At 35.2% G+C, this 27,796-nt stretch overlaps 1 pseudogene; it reads left to right on the top strand.

Annotated features, from left to right (window-relative positions):
• Nucleotides 1–27,796, top strand: LOC141695893 (uncharacterized; annotated as a pseudogene).

Below are 27,796 nucleotides of genomic sequence, written 5' to 3'. Positions count from 1 at the left end.
ATGGTATTTTTTGTGACTTTGCTATTTTTGGAGGATGATGGATTTCCTCTTGTTATCCAGGTGAGTTTCGCCCATGACTAGGGCCGAACTATAGCATCATTCTGCGACCTCATAATCTCCTTTGACTTCTCCGACTTCACTTGGGGTTGGGAACTTGATCTTTAAATGAGAAATAGAGGTTATTACTTGCATCTGAGTTAGAGTCGGGCGGTCAATCATTCCATTATGGGAGGAAGGGGTGTTGGTCACATAGAATTTTATGATATGGGTGACTTGGTTTGTAGCAGTTCCAAATAGAACATGTAGGTATAGGGTTCTTTGGATCGAGACCAAGTTGTTCCCGAAACCATAGAGTGGATCATCTCGACAATCATTCGAACACACACTCCTCAGCTACATACGATCCACAGTATATTTAAATAGGATATTCACCGAGGAGTCATTGTCAATTATCAATCTCTTGACTTCATTCTCATTAAATAGGATATCTAATGTTACGACCAGAGCATCGTTTTGATTGGGGTTGACTCCCCCATAATCTTTGTTGCTGAAGGAGATGATCATCTCGGGGAAGGATTGAATAGATAGGACCTTGTCCCCTGTATACGGACCCCGGGGAGGTGAATGACAGCCTCCCAGGATCATGTTAACCACATTTTTGTTCTTCCTTGATCCATCTCCTTTTTTTTTGTTATCCTGGGCTATGTATTAGCCCAGGTTCCCCTTATTGATTTGATCTTCGATGAAGTATTTGAGAGAGATTGTTCTATATCTTGTGTCCATATGTTTCATGATAATCACATTGTCGATTGTAGGGCCGGCTTTTCGGGGGAGTTTGCATTGCCTTTGTTGGGTAATATAATGGCTTGTCTCGGATTTCCTTAAGTATTTCTACCCGAGTCGGACTCAGTGGAGTCTCATCCGGCTTTGGCTTCGGCTCCCTTGTTGGTCTAGTCGGCCTTGGGTCACTTTTAGATTCTATCCTGGGACCGAGCCTCTAGAATATTGGAGTATTTTGAATAAAATGAGTTTGCTGGCTTTGCTTGAATTTTTTATCCTGATGGTAACCCCCTTTCGGTCGGTCATCAGAATATTTGCTCTCGGATCCCCCATTCCAGGTCATCTCATAGCTTGGAGCACATCCGTCTCCTTGGTGAACCTGGCATCCATGGCATAGGCTGCAACCAGGCTCTGGGGCTTCTTGTTGATGAGCTCCATGAGATATCTTTCATTACGCTCCGAGTCCAAGTTCCTCCGAAAGATGCTCAATGTTTCCCTTTCATCCAAGTTAGATATCTTATTGATTACTTTATGGAAAAGCCTTATGTAGGCTGAGAGGGGTTTATTGGCATATTTCCGGATAGTTTCTAAATGACATATATGTAGCTCATGTGTTTTGTTGGCCCGGAACCTCCTCAGGAAATCTTCCCAGAATTCCTTCCAGTTATGGATGCTTTGGGAAGGGATCCGGATGAACCATCTCTAGGCCCCTCTCTTGACAATTGATGCGAAGAATCTGGACTTGGTTAACTCATTGTAGTACTATATCTGGGCTATTTGTTCAAAATAATTTAGGTGTTCTTCTGGGTCTCTTATTTCGTCAAATGAGTCAAATTTGTAGTGTTTGAGGCCTATTTGCCGAGAAATGGCCTCGACGAATGGCTGAAGGGTGTTAGGGTTTTCCTAACTTCCATTAGAGAGTCTTAATCCATTTTTAATTGGATCTCATAAATCATGTCCTTGAGATCCTGCTTCTCCTCATCATCATTAAATATGGCTTCCAGGGTCCGGTCTCTCTGGGTTCTTTTGGTTCTGGCCTTAGCTAGTAGCTTTTCTTCTTCTAGTTACATTCTCTTCTGAATTTTGAGTTCGAGCTTTGCTTTCTCTTTCCTATGGATCTGTTTCTCTTCTCTTTCAACTTCTTTTGTCTGGATGCTTCAGTGCCTTTATCTTTACTTTGAGCTTTCTTTTCTTGGTCTCTAATTCGGTCCAACACTGAGCCACGGGGTTGGTGAGAGCTCCACCCAGGAGTCTTCCACCTATTCAGCTTCTTCTTGGGCTCAGATTTGCTTTTCTTGAAAGAGCCGGATGGCTTCTGTCAAGTCGTTACTGGTCATGTTTTCCATGTGTTCGGCACCAATAGGAACATTGGCATATTTCTATTGATTAAATTCAATGATAGCCCGGTACAAATGGGTGGGACTATCCTTTCCAGGGTCTGGGTTCCGGGTGGCTGATCCTAGGGCAGATCCTGTTTGGGATCCGGGTCCTGATTGGATCTTGGTCCTGTCTCTACGTGCTTACAAAAGGCCTTCTAGCTGGAGATTTACCTCATCTAGCCATTTTTCAACAACTCGAAAGAGTACATACTTGTAAACTACAACATTCTAAGAGAAATAGGTTTTGCAAGTACCAACTAACACCAAATTATGAGCTTTAAAAATAGATCTACGGTTGCTTTCAACATGAATTAATACCAACCAACACAATAACAATCAGGTTGCGGGGTCAAGAACAACTATATCTGGGTTTAAGCTAGCAACTGAGTATTCAAGAGTGAAGTAAATCTGAGTTCGTAAATAAGCAAATCTAGCTATAGCTCACACAAACTTGGATTAAACTAAACAAAACAAAGCTCATATAAACATGGCTTAAAATGAAGAGCACACACAAATGTAACTTAAATCAAGAGCATTCATAGTTATGACTGAGCTGGGTACTTAAATTCTTACGTATGATGTCAAGGACAATTTTCAGAGCTTGTTGAGGAAGAAGAGTCCAGGGGCACCGAGACCTAAGGATGGAGATTCAACCACTCCTTCCAGCACCAAATGTTAACTCTAATCCACAGTCTGGTCCTTCCGACGCTGTGCATGTACCTTTCTTGCGGTGTACCTGTGGTTGGATTTCTGTAAAACAACACTGGAGGGGGATTTGAGCCCCACGGCGCCTCCGGTTTGAGAGTAAGAACTTGCTTTTGAATGATGAAGGTATAAATATAAGGTGGTTGTGTGTGCGTATATGAGTATGTATAGAAGATAGTGATTAACCCTGAAACCTCAATTCCTTAGACTTTTTATAGACCAAGGGTAGGGTTTAGGGAATAGTACCTTTCAATCAGGGTTGTTCGTTGCTGGGAGCGGAGGATGCCTAGCACAAATGGATGCATTACATGTGTCCCAGTAAGGATTGTTGAGGAATGTTCCAAGGATGCTCTAACATGTGCCTTGATTATTCCCGTTATTTATCATTAATAGATGTCGTTGTCACGTATCTGGGCTCGTGCCTCACATGATGTGCTTTAGTTGGGCCTTCTGAGACATGGGTATAAGGATACTTGGTCTTGGTCATGCATGACCTGGGCCCATTTGGTCCTGGACTGGGCCGGAGCTGGACTTACCCGGTCCTGGGCTAAGTGGACAACCTAGGTTGGCGCATGAGCTGGACCTATCCGGACCAGAAGTAAGTGGTGTCCATACCCGGGTTCAGTGAGGGCTTTATATCCTATAATTTGCCTCCCACTTCCTTATGAAGATTTTATGGATGAGGAAGCAGAATATTGGTCTTTAATAGAAATTTTTTGATCTTTCTTGCCCCCAGTTCGGGTTGTGTTGTAGTTGACCAAGACGGACTATGAAAGTTGGTTTTTAACAGACATGGACACTGACATTAGAGAGAGGGGGGAGAGAGAGAGTGAGGGAGAGTTACTAACCATGAAGCAGTGCACCAAGTGAGTGTAGATACGATTTTATATTTGAGTAAACTGCAGTTAATGTTCCTGGAGTTTGCTAAAACTGCACTTTGTGTACCTGTATTTTAATATCTAGCAAAAAGCATTCTAGAGTTGCAAGAATGATGCAATTAGCATATTTCGGTTAAATTTGTGTTGACGCCGTTTGTGAGATGTAAAAAAGGTGCCAAAAAGTAGGGCAATTTGGTCTATTACTAAGATGTGTGCATGTGTATGTGAATGGCAGCACAAGACAACAAAAACTGATTTATCCCTTTCATCAAATCATTATGCGTGAAAATTAGTATTGTTTAATTAAATTTTAAAAATATCCATTTACTTAATTCTAGGATTCAATAATTAAATATTTAACGGTTTTTCATCAAAAAAATTTTATGATTTTGGGGCTTCATCTTTTAGAGGTATTTATAAAATATGATATGTTAAATAAAAATTTGTTAATTTTTTTTGACTAAAAACTTCGGCTGAATCTCACGTCAAGATTAAAATTTTAAACTAAAACAGTTTGCACCCCAGAGTTTAGAAACTCCGTCAATAAGCTTCCATTTAACATTTCTGACGACGTTAACGTTATTGTCAGAGGGGTATTTATGGTAATGTATATTTTCCAAAATATTTATGCAAACGTAAATTACAGTCTGCATCCTATATTTTATCATGAATCTCATTTTAGGTCTACAACTTTATATTGTAACAGTTTGCATCCCACGATTATTTTAAGCAAATAAATAAATTTAGCTAAAATAATTAAATTTCCTTTTTCCAAGTTTAGGTATAATTTAAAATAAAGTAGAATAAGTCGAAGTATAATATTCCATCTGTCCCTCCCAATCTTTTACATTATGCGACGGAGGCTCGACACATATTTTAAAACTCTTATAAAATATAGTTGCCTCATTTTTTTAATTTCCTTTCCTTTAAATGAAAAGTTTATTGCTCAATTTTCATATAAAAAAATAAAATTAATTATGGAACTATAATGTATATTAGTCTTGATTATAAGAGTGGGTATTATATTAAGAAAAAAGAGTAATCAATCATTAAATAAATATAATAAGCGTAAAAGGTCAAGATTATATAATATTATATGATATCTACTTTTACAATACTTAAAATATATACTTAATATCATAAATAACTTATACTTTTATTATTTGTAAATTTTATAAATAAAGTAATATAGATTCTTAATCATCTTTCATTCTATTTTGTTTATGATTCTAGTTATATTATAATTGTGAAAACATCACTGAATTATTTATTATTTTGTGAGTTTTGTGTGAGTCATAAAATTTTATGATTTTTAGAACTTAATATACAACCGAAATAGTAAAGATTCCGCGTCAAAAAAGTATATACACTAGACCAAATTAACTAACGGTCCAGTTTTAAAATCCTAACGTGAACATATAAAATAATATAACTCGATTTTTTTTGATAATATGAAATTACCATTATTTTTTTATAACGTGAATTACAAAATTCTAGGATGCAACGTAAGAATTGAGGAAAATTATAGCATGCAAACTGACATATAAAAAGTTTACCAAAAATGCCCTTCTGACAATTAACGTTAACGTTTGAGTTAACGTCAAAACTACCAAAGGGATGCAAAAAATCACCATTTTAAGTTTAGGATGCAAACTTTTAAGGTTAACAATAATGTACCAAAGTGAGATTCAGCCAAAATTTTGGGATGCAAACTGCTAATTAGTCTTTTTTTATTTGTAAAGAATACGATTTCCAAATTTTTTTGAAAATAAATTTTTGCACCTCGATGCAACCAACCTAGAATGTAATTAAATAAAATCTCGAATTCAACTAAATTAAATTTTAATGTTTTTTAGGAAGAAGTAAAAAAATGTTGTATCTTCAATTGATTTTGATTGCAACCCGTATTTTTGTAAATATTTTTGAAATATATTTTGGGAACTCTTAACCACCCGTAATGGGGTAAATGAGTTCGACCACTGCATCAACACTTTGCAGGGATGATTATATGAAACTTTTGATGTGCTCCACAAGAAGGCTTATGATAAAAATTTATGCATACTTACGACTACGGATCTTAAAGGTTAGCTATAATTTTATGATTGAAAAATGCTAGAGTACCCAAATTAGATCATAAAATGGTTCTAAAAGTCACATGTCATTCTCTAATTGGATATGAAGCAATTTATAAAATTGACCTAATGTATTTACATTAAAAGCACAAATTAGTATTATTAATATTGTCACGTTACTTCTGTCACATCATGTTGAAAAAAAATTGGTAACCGATTATGACCTCTAACACTGTTGTGCAAGACATGCCTGTATAATAACAAGACTAAGTCACATTGACAACCCTACGATTTAGTTGTTTGATAATCAATATTATATTTTGTATTGTATTTCTGAAGTCTGTAAAATGGTTCGGGATTAGACTGGAGGATTTTTCTGTGAACAAATTCAAGCTAAGGAATAAACTTTGGAAGAAGATCAAGCCATGATCATGCCTCAGAGAAAAGTGTAGAAGTTTGGAGTTGAATAAAACTGTTCAATAAAAAATGTTCTAAGTCAAGATATCGACAAGTCACAGATCAAGTCATATCGAGAAGCCCATAATGACTTATAGAGAAGTCCAAAATGGCTTATAGAGAAGTCTCAGAGATATCGACAAGTCAAATGAAGATGTTAAGAATTGGAGATATCAACAAGTTAATTTCTCATATAGAGATCTCAGAGATATCGACAAGTAAAATGAAGATGTTAAGAATTGGAGATATCAACAAGTCAATTCTTCATTAAGAGATCTCAGAGATATCGACAAGTCAAAATGTATATATATAGATCTCATAGATATCGACAAGCCATTTTTACATGTAGAGATCTTAGACATATCGACAAGTTATTTCACATGCAAGTAACTAGAGATCTCGACCAGTCAAGTATAGTTTTCGAGATGTCACTTCTCTATAGAACAAACTGGAGATCTCGACATACTTCACAAACACAGAATGCAGACAAGTTCAAGATTCAAGTTTATTAGTCAACCAACGATCTATTCACTAGATCGAAAAGTCTATAAAGTAGCTGGAAGAATAAAGACCAAGGGCCAAGATTAACTTGACAAAGACTGGTCATATACTTGCAAGATTCTGCACAGATTCGTTAAGCTAGAAATGGAAATAGAAAAAGTTTGCTTTAGAAAGTAGTTTAGTACGTTTAGTGCAAGTTTTGTAAATCGATGCTACTAGTCTATAAAGTATGCACTCGTCCTTAGTTCGCAAGTAACAAAAAGATTCAGATTTTCTTCTATTCTCTTAAGATAGAAACTGAGTTCTTATTTTCTTAAGAACTCAGAATTTGTAGCAAGACCAACTTAGTTAATACAAATTAAGTAAGTTTTGAAAATACTGTGCTTGTTGATTTATTTCTGTAAACACAATATCTCTCCAAAAACTAAACTGCTTTGTTCATCTAAAATCCAAACAAGTGCAAAAAGGCTAAAAATCTAAGAAATACATTCATCCCCCCTTGTGCTGCATTCAATATCTAACAAGTGGTATCGGAGCAAAATATGAAAATAAATAGATAAAGATCTTGGAAGAATGAGTGCACAAAAGATAAGCAGTATCAAGATACCTTGCACAAACTCAAGGGGAGAAAGAGGAGAAAGTTCTACAAGTCATGCCAATGGTGAAGAAAATGTAGAAAATTCAAGTCAACAAAATCACACCAGGAAATGGGATAGAAGTCACACAAGAGATGCAATTATTTGTGATCCAAATGCTGGAGTGAGGACTAGAAATGCAACTGCAAATGAATGTCTGCATGCATACTTTCTTTCACAAATTGAGCCTAAGAAAACTGAGGAAGCTCTACTTCATACTGACTGGATATCTACCATGTAAGAAGAGCTAAATCAATTTGAAAGAAATGAAGTTTGGAAGTTGGTTCCTGCCCCAAAGAATAGAAGCATAATTGCAAAAAAGTTGGTGTACAAGAATAAAAATGGATGAAAATGGAATTGTAATAAGGAACAAAGCAAAGTTCGTTGTAAAAGGCTACTCACAAGAAGAAGAAATTGATTATGATAAAACTTTTGGTCCAGTTGCAAGACTTGAAGCAATAAGGATATTCCTTGCATTTGATGTACACTCAAATTTTAAAGTGTATCAAATGGATGTAAAGAGTGCATTCCTTAATGCTGAGTTGGAAGAAGAGGTTTATGTGCAACAGCCACCTGGCCTTTAACATCTAGAATTTCCAAATTTTGTCTATCAACCGCTAAAGGCTCTTTATGGATTGAAGCAAGCACCTAGAGATTGGTATGACACACTGTCAGAATTTTTGTTCAAACATGGATTCTTTAGAGGAATAATTGACAAAACTCTATTCTACAAGCAGCATGGTGGTGATATGATCCTAGTTCAAATCTATGTGGATGATATGATTTTTGGTTCTACAAATGAAAAATTATGTCAAAGATTTGCAAGACTCATGCAAAGTGATGATATGAGCATGATGGGAGAATTAAGTTACTTTTTTGGACTTCAAGTCAGCCAAAAAAGTGATGGCATTTTCATCATCCCAACCAAGTATGTTAAAGACTTATTGAAGAAATTTGGAATGGTTGTTTGTTCACCTGCTTCGACACATATGTCTACAGCTACAAAATTGGATTAGGATAAAAAAAGAAAAAGTATAGACATCTCAGGTTATAGAGGAATGATTGGATCTGTGTTGTACTTAACTGCAAGTAGACCACACATTCCCAAACAATCTAAAAAAGAATTACTGAAGGGGGGTTGAATGGAATTCTGGCTTTTTTGAATTTTAAGAACAGCTCTTCTACAAATAAATTACGGTGTTTGATTTTGCAATAGTGCGGAATGAGAGTAAAATAGAAATCAAAACACAAAGCATTTAGATACAAGTATTTAAAAAATTTTTGGTGGACTAAACTTTTCCACCAGAGATATATATTAAGTAGAGAACTCTGTGTTACAAAATGTACACAACTGCTTACAAGTTAAAAAACAAGAACAGAGAAATTTTTACAGATTTTGCCTTATCTATTTCTCTGATAAAATGCTTTCTTATTTAGATACTTTTCAACTTGCTACCCTTGGTTTATATATCACCAAGTTACATGATAAAAAGATAAGATAATAAGACAAACTATTTCTAGTCTAATAACATGTTGTTACACTTCTTTTTGCAGCATCTATGAATATCTTATGTTTAGCATGGAAATGGAAATGCTTCTTTTGTTCTCTATAACCTGAATTAGGCTGCCACATTCCATTTACATACAACTAACGCATATGACTGTCAAGGCACTATCAACTGCTCTTTTGAATCTGATCATCCGTTGAAACTTTAGTTGATCATCCGTTGAAACTCAGATTGATCATCCGTCAAGACTTATGTTGATCATCCGTTGAAACTTTTTGTATAATCCGTTGAAACTGTCTTCTTGCCATTTGACTCCATTTCATTTATACAAGATTACAAGGCATCTAATATTCACAATTAACCATCCTATCTTGCATATCAATCTAGTAGTCAATTATGACTTAAACATTCTACAACATGTAGTTCACTAAGTTACTTAAGTATGCAAAAATGTGCTATTAGTCTTATTGTTACATAACCTACTCTTTCAACATATGTTGAAATGATCATTCCTTGAAAGCTACAATTTCACTTAAATAAAATCTACTAAGTGTGTTGTTCAATTTATCATCAAATACACAACATATTCCTAACAATCTCCCGTAATTTATGTCTACTGGAATTGTAGCCATAAATTAAGAGAAACTTGATGATAACAAAACACTCTATAATTACTGACTGAGATAAAGTAGATTAAAATTTACTAGTGTTGCAGTTTATTGAAAAATCTCATAAAGAAAGATTTGTAGAGTGTCTTACAAATCATTTTCAAGGTGCTCCTCTAGACTGAGCAAATTTAGATCATTTCCTTGATGGCCTTGACTTCTTTCCCAGCTTCACATCATTCTCTTCAATCTAATATTGGAGTTGTCTGAAATTTTTTGATTCATCCTCATTTGTCAGATCCATCTTTTCTTACATTTCCTTGAGAGTTTCATTGCTTGCAATCTTTAGTTGGTCTTCCAATCTGAAGAATCTTCTAATATATTTTTCATCCTTGAACTCCATAATCCAGTTGGGCCTGAAATGCACCCTATCTCCAGTAAAAGGAATTGTCAATACTTTTGTGAGTACATTTGGTCCTCTCTAGTTATTACTTATCTCCTCAATCTTGTTTAGAACCATTTTCTTGGCAACTATATTGAATCCAAAGTTTTTCTTGATTGCAGAAAAGATGGTTACTAGAGTGGAATAACCTTTACTGAGAATTATGTGAAGTGGCCATGTAAACTCTTTACCACCTTTGTACCTGAAGATAAGTCTCTCTGGAAGATGCTTGTAGGCATCAATAGATCTAACTTCTTCTAGCTCATCCAAATAGAGGTTTATGTATGAAATTCTTTGATGTCACATATGTAGAGTTGATCTCCCTTGTTGACATTAGGTTTGGGTTTGGCCACTTGCTTGGATTTTAGCTTGGAAGGCTTGACTGTTTTGACTACTCTTTCCTTTGTCTTCCTTTGTTTGGCAATGATTGGAAGATTTAGATCAGTAAGAGGCAAGCTGTCTCAATTTCTGTTCTGTAACCATTCGCTATACAGTTTGCTCTTTCCCGGAATGCGTTACACCCCTATATATATATTTGTTTTTATTTTTCAGCCGCCGCAGTCCTTTTCCTCCTCTCGAATAGCGTGCATGACAGATATGTTTCTACTTCCGTGCACAGCAGCACAACAGATAGCAACAGAAGCACTTGCAGATGCAGTACATATATATATACATACAATACATATATATATAATTATTTAATTACGAATTTAATTGTAATAACTTCAAAAATTCATAATAAAAAATCTATACATCCTAAAATTATGAAAAAAATACCCAGACGATCTACAACACTTGTAGAACCCAGATCAACATTCAAAATTATTCTGAGAAACGATTTCTCATCAGACAAAATTAATCCATAATATAACTTGTAAAAATCATAATTAATTCATACAAGCACATAAAATTCTGAAATTTTTACCACAGATCTATATGCATACAACCTACGCTCTGATACCATTGTTGGATTTTTAACGTAGCGGGGTCATGGCAAAACACTTTTACACATATAAAATCCATATAAAAGCATATAAATCGTGAATAGAAATTCGAGGGATCGAATCTAACCTTTTAAAATAATTCGGAGACAACGATCAGAGATCCTTAGCAGTTGCTCCTCAAGTGTGAAGCACTCCACCGGTATCCACCAAGAAAACGATGTTAAGGAGGAGGAAGGAGGTGGAGAGAATTGGGTTTTCCAAACTTTTTGGGTTTTCGGGTTTCGATGGGGTTGGAATAAAATTAGGGTCTATAATAGTGTATTTATAGGCAAAATTTTCAGCTGAAATTTTCCCATAAAATATTATTATTATTATCCCATTTATTATTCTCATTAATAATTAAAACACCTTTTAATCATTAATCCTTTTTCTAAACACTTTAGAAATAATTCTCTCTCTTGATTTAATTTCCAAAAATTAAATCCTTTAATTAATAATATTAAGAACTTTTCTTAATTATTTTATAATCAATTAAATCTCATTTAATCAATTATATTAAATTTTCCAATTAATTATTTATTTCATAAATAAATAATTATTAGCCATTATTAATTAATTCCTCCACCATTAAATCATTCTCTTTTTATGGTGTGACCCTGTAGGTTCAATATTAAGCCGGTAGTAGAAATAAATAATAATAAAACTATTTTATCATTATTTATATAAATTCTCTAATTTATTAAATATGATTAATTAATTAATCACATTTATTCTACATCGTGAGTGATGTTTCTCAACATATCGCGACTATCCGGATAATATGAATTCACTGCTTAGAATACCAAGAACCTGTCAGTGAATAGTTACCGTACAATAAACTCCTTCTACCCTACAATGTTTCGATTAAATACAAGGCATGGATCTCGTGTCAAGCCTATCTAATTCAATCACTTGCTTACCATTTACTATGCGTAGTTCTATGCAAATTAGAAACTCCTTTCTAATTTCATTCACTCTGGGCAGAGATTCCTGAACTAGCATAAGTGGATCAGCCTTGAACATTCGCTTCCTTCACTGGAAGGGGTAGATCCTTTATTGATCATACACTATCTTCGTGTAGAAATTCCTATACCCAGAAGAGCCCTAATAATTGTCCCTGGAGACTAAGAACTAAACCAAAGCATAGTTCAGTGTACACAAGATGACTATGATGACCTCAAGTCTAAGGATACTTGTACAACTATCACTAAGCGAACAACTGCTGACACGTGAGTGAACTCCATCAGTTGTTCAGCTGGGCGAGTCATGTTCAGTGAACTTATTCCATAATAAGCACCTACATACTAGCTATAGTGTCACCACACAAATGTCTATGAGAACAGACATCCTTCATAATGAAGCAAGCATAGTATGTACCGATCTTTGTGAATTATTAATTACCAGTTAGTAATCCTATGACCAGGAACTATTTAAGTTTAGAGTTATCATCTTTTTAGGTCTCACTATTATGATCTCATCATAATCCATAAAAAGCTTTACTCTAAACTATGGTATATCTTATTTAAACAATTAAATAGATAAAGCCCGTAATAAAAACAAAACAAGTCTTTATTAATATCAATGAAATCAAAATAGATTACATAAAAGTTATTCCTAAATCCTAATACACGATTGGACTTAGGACATATTCCTTTCAACACTACTATGTTGTTTTAACAAAGCATGCTAGTTAGTGATATCCAGTTATCTCTGATTTTCATTATGAAATATTGATACCATGATTATAACTCTGTTCCTATTATTGTTACATTATTGTTTTATCCTGTTATTCATATCTTGGTACTGCTGAGCGATTATGCTCACCCTTGCAAATTGTTATGTATATCTCGCAGATGCTTAGAAGACCAGTCAGACCGACCCACGTTCCCGCCCCTTCTGGACCCGGCTCCTCTGAGGTAGTTTGTATCAGGCCATGAGGTCTGAGGAGTTGTTGAATAAAGTTAGTGTGTGTTAGATGTTGAATAAAGAGTTTGTAATAGTAAAAACCTGAATTATACTTGAACCTGGATCGGATCTTGGTTTTGGGGTCAAATTAGTATATTTTAATAATAATTCTGTTGTTTATATTTGTTGGTAGTTGTGTTTAGTGACGTCAACTCCTGACCCCGGGGTTGAGGCCATCACACAATGGAACTAAGTTCAAGAATTCTGTGATAAGATTATTTTGTGAAGAAAATGGGATAATGCATGAGTTTTCTGCAACAAGAACTCCACAACAAAATAGAGTGGTAGAAGGGAAAAATAGATCTCTTATTGAGGCTGCAAGGACAATGCTTGAAGAATCAAAGTTACCAACATATTTCTGGGTTGAAGCTGCGAATACTGCCTGCTACACTCAGAATATTTCTTTGGTTAATCAAGCAAAGTGCATGACACCATATCAATTGTTCAAGAACAAGAAACCAACTCTAAATTTTCTTCATGTCTTTGGCTACAAATGTTATATATTGAAAAATTAGACTGATCAACATGGGAAGTTTGATGCTAAAGCAGATGAAGGAATTTTTGTTGGATATGGTGTGGGAAAAGCATATAGAGTCTACAATCTAAGAACCAACATTGTTATGGAATCAATATATGTTGTGTTTGATGATAAAAAGATTGAAGGACTACAAGATGAAGATTTTCATGAGAGTCTCAAATTTGATAATGTGGAGATGGTTAGTGATGACAGTGATGATGAAAGTGATCTGGAAACATTATCAAAGGATAATGCAGAAAAATCTGCTATTAATGAAGTACAAAATTCAACATCTGTCGAGTTGCAAAATGCTTCATCTGTCGGGAGACAATCTGCTTTATCCGTCGCGAGACAATCAGCTTCATCCGTCAGAACTCAAAATACACCATCCGTCGGGTCATCAAAAAAAGTTGAAAGTCAGAATATATCACTTATAGAAAGTTCCCCTTTCTCAAATCAAAGATCTATAAACTCAGGGGGAGTTTCCAATAATCAAAACTCAGTTACACATCAAGATAACAATGAGGCCTCTTCATCTAGAGCTAATCTACCTCAACAAAGAATGTTAGATATATTTGATAATGTCATGTGTAATATGATTTGTGTTTAGTTTTCAGATCTTACATAACAGGACAAATCAGTACTTAACTAGAAATCAGCACTTATACTGAAGACAGAACTTAAGATATCAGAACTTAAGTTATCAGAACTTAAGGTTCAGAAGATATTTATCAGGAGATAATATCAGGACTTAAGATGACTCAGATAAGGCAGGCGGCTGATTGAAAGGAAAGAAGATAGAGACTAAGACAGAAAGAATTATGCATGAAGAAGGAATTCTATGAAGAATAGAATACTTGGAAGAAAAGATAACTAGTTGATATATTTTAGGAAGCAGAATTATATTCCATATCAATTAGAAGATTATCTTGTAACTGTGTAGTATATAAACACAGGCATAGGGTTTACACTATAAGTGGTACGATTATCGAAGTTATTATTCTTTGTAACTCTAGCAGCTCTCGTGATAATTTTTTCATCACTGAGAGAGGACAGTTCCATATTGTAACAGAGTTTATTATGTTGAATAAAATATGTTTTCTGTTACTTAAGATCTTATATTCGATTTGATTGTGCTAAACACTGTATTCAACCCCCTTCTACAGTGTGTGTGACCTAACAAGTGGTATCAGAGCCTTCTGTTAACACACAAACAGTTTAAGATCCAAAATCAATCATGTCTGAAGAAGAAACTCCAACCAAGCCCACCAAAAATGAAGAACCTCCAAAAACTGTAACTCATAGTCGATATGAGACTATAAGAGTTCCCATGTTGAAACCTTCTGAGTATTCCATATGGAAAGTGAAGATGGCTATGTTTCTGGAAGCTACAGATCCAGAATATCTCGACATGATTTATGAAGGACCACATATGCCAACCAAACTCTCTGTGGAAGTTACAGGACAGCCAGCAAAGTCTGTACCAAAGGAGAAAAGTGATTACACTGCTGAAGATATCTCATCGATTGCAAAGGATGCAAAGGTAAGATACTTGCTGCATAGTGCCATTGATAATGTCATGTCAAACATGGTAATTAACTGCAAGACTACAAAAGAGATATGGGATGCTTTGGAAATAAGGTGTCAGGGAACTGATTCAATCAAGAAGAACAGGAAGACAATACTCACTCAAGAGTATGAGCACTTTGACTCAAATCCTGATGAGTCATTAACTGATTTATATGATAGATTTGTCAAACTCTTGAATGATTTGTCACTAGTTGACAAAGAGTATGATATTGAAGATTCAAATCTTAAGTTCATGTTAGCTCTTCCTGAAAGATGGGATTTGAAGGCCACAATAATAAGAGACAACTATAATCTTGATGAAACAACTCTTGATGAAATTTATGGGATGCTCAAGACTCATGTACTTGAGATGGAATAAAGAAGCAAGAGGAATGGAAGAAAGTCAAGAACAGTTGCCTTTGTGGCTGAGGAGGAAAGTCCCAAAGTAGCCGCCTCAAGAAAAGGCAAGGAAAAAGCTCTCATCACAAAGTCTGATACTGAGTCATCAAGTTTTCATAGGGATGATGACTCAGAAACTGAAAGTATACCTGAGATGGACCATGACGAGGAGATGATGAAGTTGTGTGCTCTTATAGTGAAAGGAATCACAAAGATTGCATACAGGAAATTCAGAAGAGGAAAGAAGTTTTCCAGGAAAGGTGCAATTTCTGAAAAGAAAGGTTTCAGAAAATCTGAAGGCAAAGGAGGAAAGTCTGACAAAGGAGATTACTCAAATGTTAAATGCTACAACTATGGTGAGAAAGGCCATATATCTCCAGATTGCAGAAAAGGGAAAAGTGACAAAGGCAAGGCTCTTGTCACAAAGAAGAAAAGCTGGTCAGATGCTTCAGATTCTGAGAATGAGGAAAACTATGCCTTGATAGCAAATGCTGATAGCAGTTCTGATACTGCTGACTTAAAGGTACCTCAAACTACTTATGCCTTTCATACTGATGATATTACTGAGTTAAGAAGATATCTTAAAACCATGTTCATTAGTTATAAAGATCAAACTTCAACATGTGAAAGATTAACTTCTGAAAATCTTGCTTATAAAAAGAGGAATGATTATTTAGAAAAAGAGTTAGTCATGTTCCATCAAACATAGAAAGATAGAGATGTTGCCTTTTATGTTAGGGATGAAGTGTTAAAAATGAATAAATCTCTAAAAACTGAGTTAGAAAAGGAAAGAGAGATTATCAGGACTTGGACTAGCTCTGGTAAAGCAACTCAGGATATTCTTAGTAGTGGAAACTGGAAAGAGGGCTTAGGTTATGGAGATGGTAAGAATAGTAAGGGAACTGTAGAAACTGAGCCTATAGTTGTTAAACAAAAACCAAAGGTAAATCATGTTAAGTTTGTAACTGCAAAGTCTGATATTGATAAATCAGAAGTTAAGGAGAAAGTAACTTCTGACAAACCTAAACAGGATAAACCAACTGAAGTTAACATAGGCTTAATGACAAAGAAGCAGCTTAAGCATAAGCTGAAAGATGTTAAGAATGTAAACAAGGTAAAGTCACCTAAGAAAAATAGGAATGAAAAGGAAGGTGTGAACAAAAGTAACAATTATAAGCCTGTTCCTAATGCTCCTAGAAAAACATATCATAACTGTGGAAATTCTAACCATCTGTCTTCTTTTTGCAGAAAGAATAAGAATATAAATTCCTAACCTTCAAAATTAGGAGTTAAGAGTCAGTCTGTTAGATATAAGCCATAAAATCCCTGTTTTCATTGTGGTAGTTTATGGTATTCCATTTATACTTGTAAGGAATATCATAGTTTCTACTATGATTATTATCAAATAAAACCTTCTGTAAGGAAAGTTAGCATTATTTCTTCTAGTATAAGTTCTGATGCAAAGTCTGATATTGCAAATTCTGATAAGAAGACTGTTAACATAAACTCTGATGCTAAATCCACTGTAAATGTTAACAAACTTAAAAAGGCCAAAGGATCCAAGCAAGTCTGGGTCCTTAAAACTAATCATTAGTGGTCTTTGTGATTTCAGGGCAACAGGAAGAACATCCTAGTTCTGGACAGTGGATGTTCAGGACATATGACTGGAAATAAAGCTCTGCTATCAGACTTTGTGGAGAAAGCTGGCCCAGGTGTTTCTTATGGAGATGGCAACATTGGAAAAACTTTGGGATATGGAAATATCAATCTTGGGAATGTCATTATTGAAAAAGTAGCTCTGGTCTCAGGACTTAAACACAATCTGCTGAGTGTGAGTCAAATCTGTGACAGAGGTTATCATGTGGATTTCTTTGAAGAACACTGTGAAGTTGTAAGAAATCTACAGGAAAAGTTGTTCTGAAAGGATACAGGCATGGTAACATTTATGAAGCCAAGCTTTCAACAAGTACTGATGGTTCTGCAATCTGTCTGTTGAGTAGAGCATCAATTGAAGAAAGCTGGGATTGGCACAAGAAACTCTCTCATTTAAATTTCAGCAATATAAATGAACTAGTCAAGAAAGATCTTGTGAGAGGATTGCCAAAATCAGTATTTGATCCTGATGGCCTTTGTGATTCATGTCAGAAGGAAAAAGAAAGAAAATCTTCATTCAAGAGCAAGACTGAATCATCAATTCTTGGGCCTTATCACCTACTACATGTTGATCTATTTGGTCTAGTTAATGTCATGTCTATTGCAAAGAAGATGTATGCTATGGTCATAGTGGATGAGTTCACCAGATACACATGGGTGTATTTCTTGCACACAAAAAGTGAAACTGCATCTATCTTGATTGATTATGTTAAGTAACTGGATAAATTGGTCAAAGATTCTGTGAAGATCATAAGAAGTGATAATGGCACTGAGTTCAAGAATTTGATCATGGAAGAGTTATGCAAAGACCATGGAATAAAGCAGGAATTTTCTGCTCCTGGAACTCCACAACAGAATGAAGTTGTTGAAAGAAAGAATAGAACTCTTATTGAAGCTGCACGAACTATGCTTGATGAAGCAAAGTTGCCAACCTACTTTTGGGCTGAAGCTGTGCAGACTGCTTGTTTTACTCAGAATGCAACACTCATTAACAAGCATGGAAAAACACCATATGAGATGGTAAAGAAAAAGAAGCCAAACTTGAAGTATTTTCATGTATTTGGATGCAAGTGTTTTGTTCTTAAGACTCATCCCGAACAACTATCCAAATTTGATCTAAAAGCTGATGAAAGAATTTTTGTTGGATATCCACTTTCTACAAAAGCCTTTAGAGTCTACAATTTAAGAACAAGGGTTGTCATGGAATCTATCAATGTCTCTTTTGATGATAAGAAGATTACTGGACTTGAAGATTTCAATGATCATGATCAGCTGAGATTCGAGAATGATGTTTTAAATTATGATTCTGTAAATCCTGATACTGCAAACTCTAATGGATTAAACTCTGATGTTATTGAAACTGTGGTGACTACGCCTAAGAAATATGCACCTGTGTAGGGGGAGCATACTGAAGATCCAACCACATCTCAAGAAGCATCAGAACCTACAACAGGCTCTTCAAGTTCTGATGGGCCAATTTCTGATAATTCTGGAAACTCATGTTCTGATATTTCTGGACACTCAAATAATAAAGGATCCAACTCAGAGAGCATAATTTCAGGGGGAGCATTAGAAAATGTTGATGGAGACAGCATGGATCATGGGGGAGCATCCAGTTCTAGAGAAAACCTTCCATCTGCAAGGAAGTGGACTAAAGCACATACACCTGACTTAATTATTGGAAATCCTGATGCAGATGTCAGAACTAGAACGGCTACATCAAATGAATGTCTTTATCATTCTTTTCTTTCTCATACTGAAACAAAGAAAGTGGAAGAAGCTCTTCAATATGCTGATTGGGTGCAAGCGATGCAAGAAGTGTTAAATGAATTTGAAAGAAATAAAGTCTAGACCCTAGTGCCAAGACCAAGTAATAGATCAGTTGTTGGTACAAAATGGTTGTTCAGAAACAAAACTGGAAGTGATGGCATAATAACAAGGAACAAAGCAAGGCTGGTTGTAAAAGGATACTCTCAATAGGAGGGAATTGATTATGATGAAACATTTGCACCAGTTACTAGATTGGAAGTCATAACAATATTTTTGGCTTATGCTGCTCACAAGAAGTTTAAAGTCTTTCAAATGGATGTGAAACGTGCTTTTCTTAATGGAGAATTAAGAGAGGAAGTATATGTTAAACAACCTCCAGGCTTTGTCGATCCCAAATTTCTCAATCATGTCTACAGGCTTGATAAAGCACTTTATGGCCTTAAGCAAGCTCCAAGAGCATGGTATGAGACATTAGCTCAGTTTCTTCTGGAAAATGGATTTAACAGAGGAACTATTGACAAAATACTGTTCTACCTCAACCATGGAAAGGACTTACTTTTGGTGCAAATATATGTTGATGATATCATTTTTGGTTCTACAAATGACAGATTTTGTAAGAAGTTTGCCAAACTGATGCAGTCAAGATATCAAATGAGTATGATGGGAGAACTTAACTATTTTCTGGGCCTTCAAGTCAAGCAGAATGAAGAAGGAACTTTTATTTGTCAATCTAAGTACACCAGAAATTTGTTGAAGAAATTTGGAATGCAGGATTGTTCAAGTGCATCCACTCCTATGGCCACTGCAACTAAGTTGGATAAGGATACTGGTAAATCAATAGATATTACTGATTACAGAGGTATGATTGACTCTCTACTCTATCTAACTGCAAGTATACCTGATATCATGTATGCTACCTATCTTTGTGCAAGATTTCAAGCAGATCCAAGAGAACCTCACTTAACAGTTGTGCAAAGAATTTTCAAGTACCTTAAGGGTATAGCTGATCTGGGATTGTGGTATCCTAGAGAATCAAACTTTAAGCTAATAGGTTACTCAGATGCAGATTTTGCAGGATGCAAAATTGACAGGAAAAGCACAAGTGGAAGCTGCCAATTTCTTGGAGGCAGATTGGTTTCTTGGTTTAGCAAGAAACAGAAGTCAATTTCCACATCAACTGCAGAAGCAGAATACATTGCTGCAGGAAGCTGTTGTGCACAGATTCTTTGGATGAAGAATCAGTTACTGGATTATGGGTTAGAATTTTCTAAAATCCCTATTTACTGTGATAATCAAAGTGCTATTACTATGACAGGTAATCCAGTTCAGCACTCAATGACAAAGCACATCAGCATTAGGTACCACTTCATAAGGGAACATGTGGATGAAGGTACAATGGAATTGCATTTTGTTCTCACAGATCAACAACTAGCAGATATCTTCATAAAACCACTATGTGAAGCTACTTTTACAAGATTGGTAAATGAACTTGGAATGGTTTCAGGTTCTTTCTCTAAATCTGCTTAGTTTATGTTCTGATACATCAGACTTTATGATCAGTATTTACAGAAATTACTATCTTTGTGTATTCTATGCTTAAATTGAAAATTACTTAAGTGTTGATTGTTGTCTGATGTGAATTTCTAAACTCTGATAGTGATATGAATATTTCTGTGACTATTCAATCCAATGAGGATAACTGTGCTAGATGCTGACCTGGTAATCTTTAATATACTAAAGATCTCATGTTTGAAGTAATTATTTATGTGGAAATCTTTTAACACAAGCAAATTCTGATATTGAGCTTAGTTAAGTTTACTTTGTGTATCTTATTACTAAGTCAAAAACTAGAATAGTGCTTCTTATTTGTAAGTTCTGATGTTAGTAAATCTGGTGAATGTACTAAGTGCTGATAAGCCTCACTTATCAAAAGAAAAAGAAAAGAAAAGAAATAAAAATCAGGTACTCCTTTGAGATCTAGAGTACAAATGCGGAAGGGAAGACCCAAGTGCATTGCTGGTATTAAGTAATATGCATTAGAAAAGCAAAATAAAATTTTCTTGGTGATTTTTCACACTCTATGATTACTGGAGAAATACTCTGATAACAGCATAAATTCTGATAAGTTGTCTTGACTCACTTACACTGAGAAGCCACTGTAAAATAGAATTTCAAAAGATGCATAAAATGAGCACAAAATAGTTGAGGTGGACTCATGCATGAACTCATTCTAAAGTAGACTTCAAAATAATGACAGATTTTAAGTAAAGTTCTTAGTTATGCCTTATTTCTAAGTTGTACTGAAGTGAATAAGACTTTACTCTTTGTCTGATATTTAGCTTAATGCACACACATACACTCCATATGAATAATGAAAATTACTGTGGTGATCAATGTTATTTTAGATGAATAGTTTATGTGTCAGATTGCATAAATTCTGAGGACAAGTTCTGATGGAAGTTCTGATGATTAAGTTCTGATGAAACCATATCAGTATTTGTGTGAAAAATTACAGGAATACACATTCACTTTTCGAGTTAAGGAGCCATATTCTGATGACTTTTAAATCCTGATAATAATCAAGTTTTGATGCTGACGTGACAATATTTATTTACTTGGTTTATTTTTGGTCATTACTTGAACGATAATATTTTTACAGAATATTGGTTAATGTGAGATAAAACAGTCATAATCATTGTGGGTTAGTGGTTAACGTGTATGTCTTAAAAAAACTTCATGCGCACAGTAATTATTATTATATCCCGTGCCCATTAACTCTGACTTTAGATCTTTTACAGACTGTTATTATTACACATCAGTCTAGGGAGTCGAGGGATCAGTTTTTTTTCTTGTAAAGTTTAACCTGTTCTCGCGTCCCATGGTATTCTATTGGCTATTTAAACCAACCATTCATTCCAGCCAAAATATCTTTCATTTTCTCACAAACTCACTCTCTTTTCATTCATACCAACAAAAATGGTCCATTTCAACATGTTCCTGAACTATGAAACCTTTCACATCGAGTTGAGTTGTGATGAATGGCAACAGGAGTGGCATGTCACCGCCATTCCTGACGAACTTTGTAACTCACTTCCACAAGAGGTTCACACAGAACTCTTGTTCTTGATAGGTTGGAAGAGGAAAGGAGAGAAGCTCTCCATCAGCAAGAACGGGTCATCCGTAATGCAGTGCTCTTCGTCAGCAGCAAAAGGAATTAGTCATTAAGGCTTCTTAGACTAGGACTAAGGCTGTTGATGTTAGGAATCGTAGAATAGGACTATCTTGTAATTTTTGCATGTAATTGATAAATTTCATCGAATGTAATCATCTGATATATTAATGAAATTTTCTTTAAATTGCAAAATTTGTTCTTTGTTTCTCAAATTATGTGACTGTGCATGTTGAATTGCAATTTATTAATCTTTACTTCATCGACTTTTAACTTTATTTTGTGATGAATGTTTTGATTAAATTCTGTTGATTTGAGAAAACAACTGAGGAACAGGTTCCAATATCAGAACCTGTTATTGTAGAAGCTGAGAAGGTTTCTTCTCAGAAAGATAATGTAACTGGAAATTCTAGGCCCCTCAAAAGGCTTAGAAAATTAAATTCTGATGATAAAGCTCCTACAGTGTCTCCACCTTTGAGGAAATTAAAGAAACAGAGAGCTCATAGGGACATAGTTGAGTCAGATTCAGAAGATGTAGTGGAAGCAGCTAAGGAAGGGGATCAGGAATCTCTGATCTCAACAGAACCAGTTGTTATTGAATTACTTCCTTCTACACAACATGAAACTGCTCAAGCTAAAATACCTACACCTTCTATGTCACCTATAGTTGATCCAGTACATACTGAAGAACCAGGTACAAGTGCTGAAATTGATATTCATAACCTGATTATGCCTGAGGTTTTGTACTTGAAAGCTTCACTAGTTCAACTCACTCCACCAACAACATCACTTTTGAATGTTGATCAGAACCTGGCTGCAGATCAGAATTTAGAGGAAAATGTTGAAGCCTCTATACCCTCACATACTGTTATTTTATCATAGGATGCTGATACTGCAGGATCTACAAGTTCTGATGCTGTTAATAAAGAAACTACTGGTGAACCTGCTAGTAATTTAGATGCTGATGCAGCTGGTCCATCAGGACATGCACCTCAACAAACTGTTCATAAAGCTGATTTAGTCAAGAAGTTTGTTACAGGGGAAGCACCAGTACCTTAGAGTGAAACTCCTAGAGGAAAGGAATGGATTAAAGAATGGAACTTAGTTAGTTTTGTTCCTTCTGAAAAGATTCTTGTTGAGCATCTTGCAAAAGCTGATAAAATGCTGATAAATGATGATTTCAAGGCACAGCTGAGAGTTACTGCATTGAGTACAAGGCACCTTCAAGGTCAACACTCAATAACTCATGACAAGGTGAACAAAATTCAGGAAGCTCTAATCCAGCAAGATATGAATGTGAAACTTGAAAAGAACAGATTTTTCAAGCCAGCCTTTGACATAATTGCCTACATTGAGAAAACTCAGGAGAAGCAATAAGCTCAAATTGAAGAAATTCTGAAGAATCAGGCTTCTCACCAAAGTCAACTCAATGAGATCCAATCCTCAGTGGAATTGCTTGTCTCTCTTCTATTACCTGCTGATGCCAAAAAGGGGGGAAAGTGATTAAGTCCAAATGCAAATCTATTCAGGCACTGAAAGGAAAGGATGATGGAAATGATGACCAGGGAAACTCTAATAAGGGTAGAGGTCAAGGTCAAGGCAAAGGACTTTCGTCAAATAAAGCTAGAATTACAAGTCAAGGAACAAGTTCTGATACTGGGAGAAGAATAAGTTCTGATACTGGTAAAAGAATAAGTTCTGGTGGATATCTTGAACTTGATGAAGAAATTTCAAAGCAGTTATTTCTTAAAGAAAATCCAGGAATGGACTTTGAGATTCTAAAGGGAGAAGAAGCTAGACTCAAAGCACAAGGTGTCAAGACAAAATATGAAGCTTATGTTGTTGAAAAGAAATTTCCAAAGCTTAAGGGTATTGTGATAAAGGAAAGAACAAGTTCTGAGGCAACCAAGGCCAAATCACAAATGGAAATTGATCCAAGGTCCAAGGGCAAAGAAAAGGTTGATGAACCTGTAAAGGTTTATATGCCAGTCATGGATGAAGAAATAATTGATGATGAAAAAGATGCTAATCTTACTCTGATGCATAAGAAGATTTTTCAAACAACCTCTAACATAGCTCATGTTGTTCAGAGTCAAGATTTAGTAAGTTCTTATATGACAGTGAAGGAAGCAACCTCTGACATAGCTCAAGTTGGCTTGATATCAGAAGATAAGGAAAAGGAAACCTCTGACATTGCTCATGTTAAACTTTCAAAGATACTCCTACCAGGATTCACTAAAGTTAAACAGACTCAATCTTTGAAGACTGCAACAGGTGGTTTTGAAGCAAGAGTTGTTATAGGAAAGGAAGCAAGAGATAAATCTGGGTTGGGTAGTTCTGATGAAAGAAGAGTACATAACACTACCAATGATCCAACTTCCTTAAATGAACCAGGTGTTGGAGCAACTCCTGAAAGATTGAATCGACTTGAATCTGTACAAATGGTTTACCATACCTTCTTGAAAGAACATATCTTGTTATATTTTATGACAGATGGAAGGGTATACCAGATTAAGAAAAATGCTATACCACTGAAGTATTTTGAAGAACTGGAACATGTTCTATTCCTACTTCAAGTGAAAGACAGATTAACAGATAGTGCTGCAGGATATTTAAAGTCTCAAATTCAAAGACAGAAGAAGCTTTGTTCTGTAAAGTCTAACAGCACATACTGTCCCAAGTACAGAGATCACAAGGGTGATATTGTCGATATGAAGCCAAACTCTCACTACTAGAAAATCAGCATTAGACATCGCACATTAGACATCAGTCAGAAAGGTCACTGATGTTAAAAGCGTTTTTTACATCACATAAAAAATAAGTGATGTCTTTTTGGTATGTTTACATCAGCTTTTCAGTATAGCGATGTCTAAGTTGTTCTTTTAAAAACTACGTTACATCAGTTAACATATAAACCGATGTTCAATTCACTTTTAACATCGGTTGACATATAAACCGATGTCTAAGCTCAATTTTAAAAAATTAGAGCCCGCTACTTCTCCCTTTTGCTCCCCGCCCTTAGCTAAATATTTTCCTTCCCCCCCCTAGTATATTTCCCCCTCCCGCCTATCACTCATTTACTTTAGGAAGATTATAACATAAAATTAAAAATAAATCAAAATCAAAACAAAAACAAAAAATTACAAAACAAAATGGATTTTGCATTTTCAGACAAAACACTCACCTCATTCCCCCTTTCTCTCGACTGCTCATAGCTAAACCTAGAACTATCAAATGTATTCAATTTCCGATTAGACCTTCAATCTCCAATTAAAGCTCTCAATTTCTTCAACTCATCTCTTACTTTCTTACTGTCTTTCTTTCAAATGTTCTTTTTTCTCATTTGTTTCAATTTTTGTGACAGATTCGAAGATTAAGGAGTGAACTGTGTTCATTGAAGTTTAAGGTGAGGAGTTGAGTTTGTGGGAGCTTAAATCTTGGAGCTAAGGGTTTGTTAAAGCTTAAAGCTCGGAGCTTGGAGTTAAGTTGGATTTTGGGCTTCAGAGTTAGTTTTTTGGGATTTTGGAGCTTGCTTTGTTAGGTATATTCTTCTTTACATATTTATTTATATTTGTTTGGGCTGCATGTATATATTTGTGTAGTTCTATGTATGCATGTGAAATTGAAATGTGTAGTTGTTGCATGTGTAGTTGTATGTGTAGTTATTTGTCTAAAACTGTTTGCAAATTGTCCTCTTAGAAATTTTTGTATTTTTTTATGTTTTATAGACCCCTGTGAAGTTAAAATACGGATTTACATATAATAACAAGTGCTTGTATATATTTGTGTTTGTGTAGTTTGTAAATATATAGAGGTATTATGTGTTTCATATTGTTTGTTTTAGGTCTAAATTAGAGATTACAAAAGCCACTGAACGCTATCGAAGGAGGTGTTTGGGGCTTGTCGTTGTAAGTAGCATGGTTTATGAGTGAATACTAGATGAAATCTTAAGACTGAGCTATTGTTTCTACATTTTTTTCCTAATTAGAGTGAATTTAGGAATTTTATATTGATTATACTAGGTAGTAAATGTACTATAGTATATAGTAAATTAAAGTAAATATAAACGCATTCAGTAGTACTTGCTTGTAATTAGAGTACTATTATGTATAAAATATAAATGAATTATGACTTGTAAATATGGTCTACCAAGAAATAGAAAACTACAACTGTGATCAATTTTGCCCTTATTTGTTCATTCATTACTTGTTTATTTTTAGGCAAATAAGTCCTACATGGCCTTGAAGATTTTTCACGAAATGAAAAGTCAGAAGTGTACGCCTGATATCTGCACATACACTGCTCTAGTGAATGCATTTGCTAGGGATGGACTTTATGAAAAAACAGAGGAAATATTCGAGCAGCTACAGGAAGCTGGGTACGAACCCGATGTTTATGCTTATAATGCCCTCATGGAAGCTTACAGGTTATTATCAATATCAGATATGACTTCTCTTGCTTGATCAAGTTCTTCAGTCAAGCAGAATTTCCCTCAGCACAGCTTAATGTTTACTTCCAACAGTCGCGCGGGCTTTCCTTATGGCGCAGCAGAAGTATTCTCTCTAATGCAGCGCATGGAGTGTGAACCAGACCGCGCTTCATACAATATCATGATGGATGCATATGGAAGAGCTGGTCTTCATGAAGGTAAGAACCAAGAACTAAAGTAAAACCCCTCTCTTTTTCATTTTCATTTTATTATTGAATACTTGATGTTCAGTAAAAAATATTTGTATCAAGTTGTGCAAAAATCAATAATTTCATACTATGGGCCAGAAAGTGAAATTATGAAAACCAACTTTGGTTTTGTGAATGCAAACATCAATTAAATCTCTAGTTGCAGAGTGGTAAAATGATTTCAAAAAATTAGTGAACAAAAATCCCTTTTGCGGTCTTTCCATATTTTCATCTGTGGTGCTCTATCAGAGAGCATCAGGCTAATGTTATGCTAGAGAGCTTCTGTAGTTTAATGTTCACAAATTAAGATTTACATAGTTGAATACCCCTAGAAGATAAATTTTGGGAACAGACCGAGTTGAAATAGAAAAAGACAGCATTTAGCATCATTGTTGCAGCTTTTTCCGACCAATTTCCATACATTGGCCTATTTTATTCTTCTCCCTAGTAATTTTTTTCTTTGTGTTTTAGATGCAAAATCTGTTTTTGATCAAATGAAGAGGCTAGGAATGACACTGACAATGAAGTCCCACATGCTTTTATTATCAGCCTACTCGAAAGTTGGCAACGTACCCAAATGCGAAGACATTGTGAACTAGATGCATAAATCTGGTGTGGAGCCAGATACATTTATTCTCAATAGTATGCTAAACCTGTACGGCCGTGCAGGCCAGTTTGAAAAGATGGAAGAAGTCTTGAGCGTCATGGAAAACAGACCATATGCAACAGATTTCAGCACATACAACATTCTGATCAACAGATATCAGAGTTTTTTCGGTTAGATAGGGGCATTAATTTACTTATTAATTGGTCTGAGTTTTTTTTATTAAATAGGGATGCCCCAAACAGCCCGGTGGAACTGAATGCGGCTATGTTGTTATGTGGTATATGAAAGAAATTGCCATGGATAATGAAATGACATTTGTCAAAAAGGTATATTTTTTTTCTTAATTCATTCTTGATATAATTGGTGTACATATAATTTGTGGTAGAATTCATTGTTACTAATTCCTGTGTGTTACACTTTTCAGTGGTCGACGAAGAATCGAAAGGTGACTGTTCCCAAGGCTGAGCTGGACGAGGTTCGATGTGAGACTCTTAGCCTTAACAAGTCCTTCTTATAAAAAGGCCTA

This window comes from Apium graveolens, chromosome 11 (assembly GCF_009905375.1).
Source record: "Apium graveolens cultivar Ventura chromosome 11, ASM990537v1, whole genome shotgun sequence".
Taxonomy (NCBI): Eukaryota; Viridiplantae; Streptophyta; class Magnoliopsida; order Apiales; family Apiaceae; genus Apium; species Apium graveolens.
Note: the sequence above shows the minus strand (reverse complement) of the source record. Positions and strands in the feature narration are given on the sequence as shown.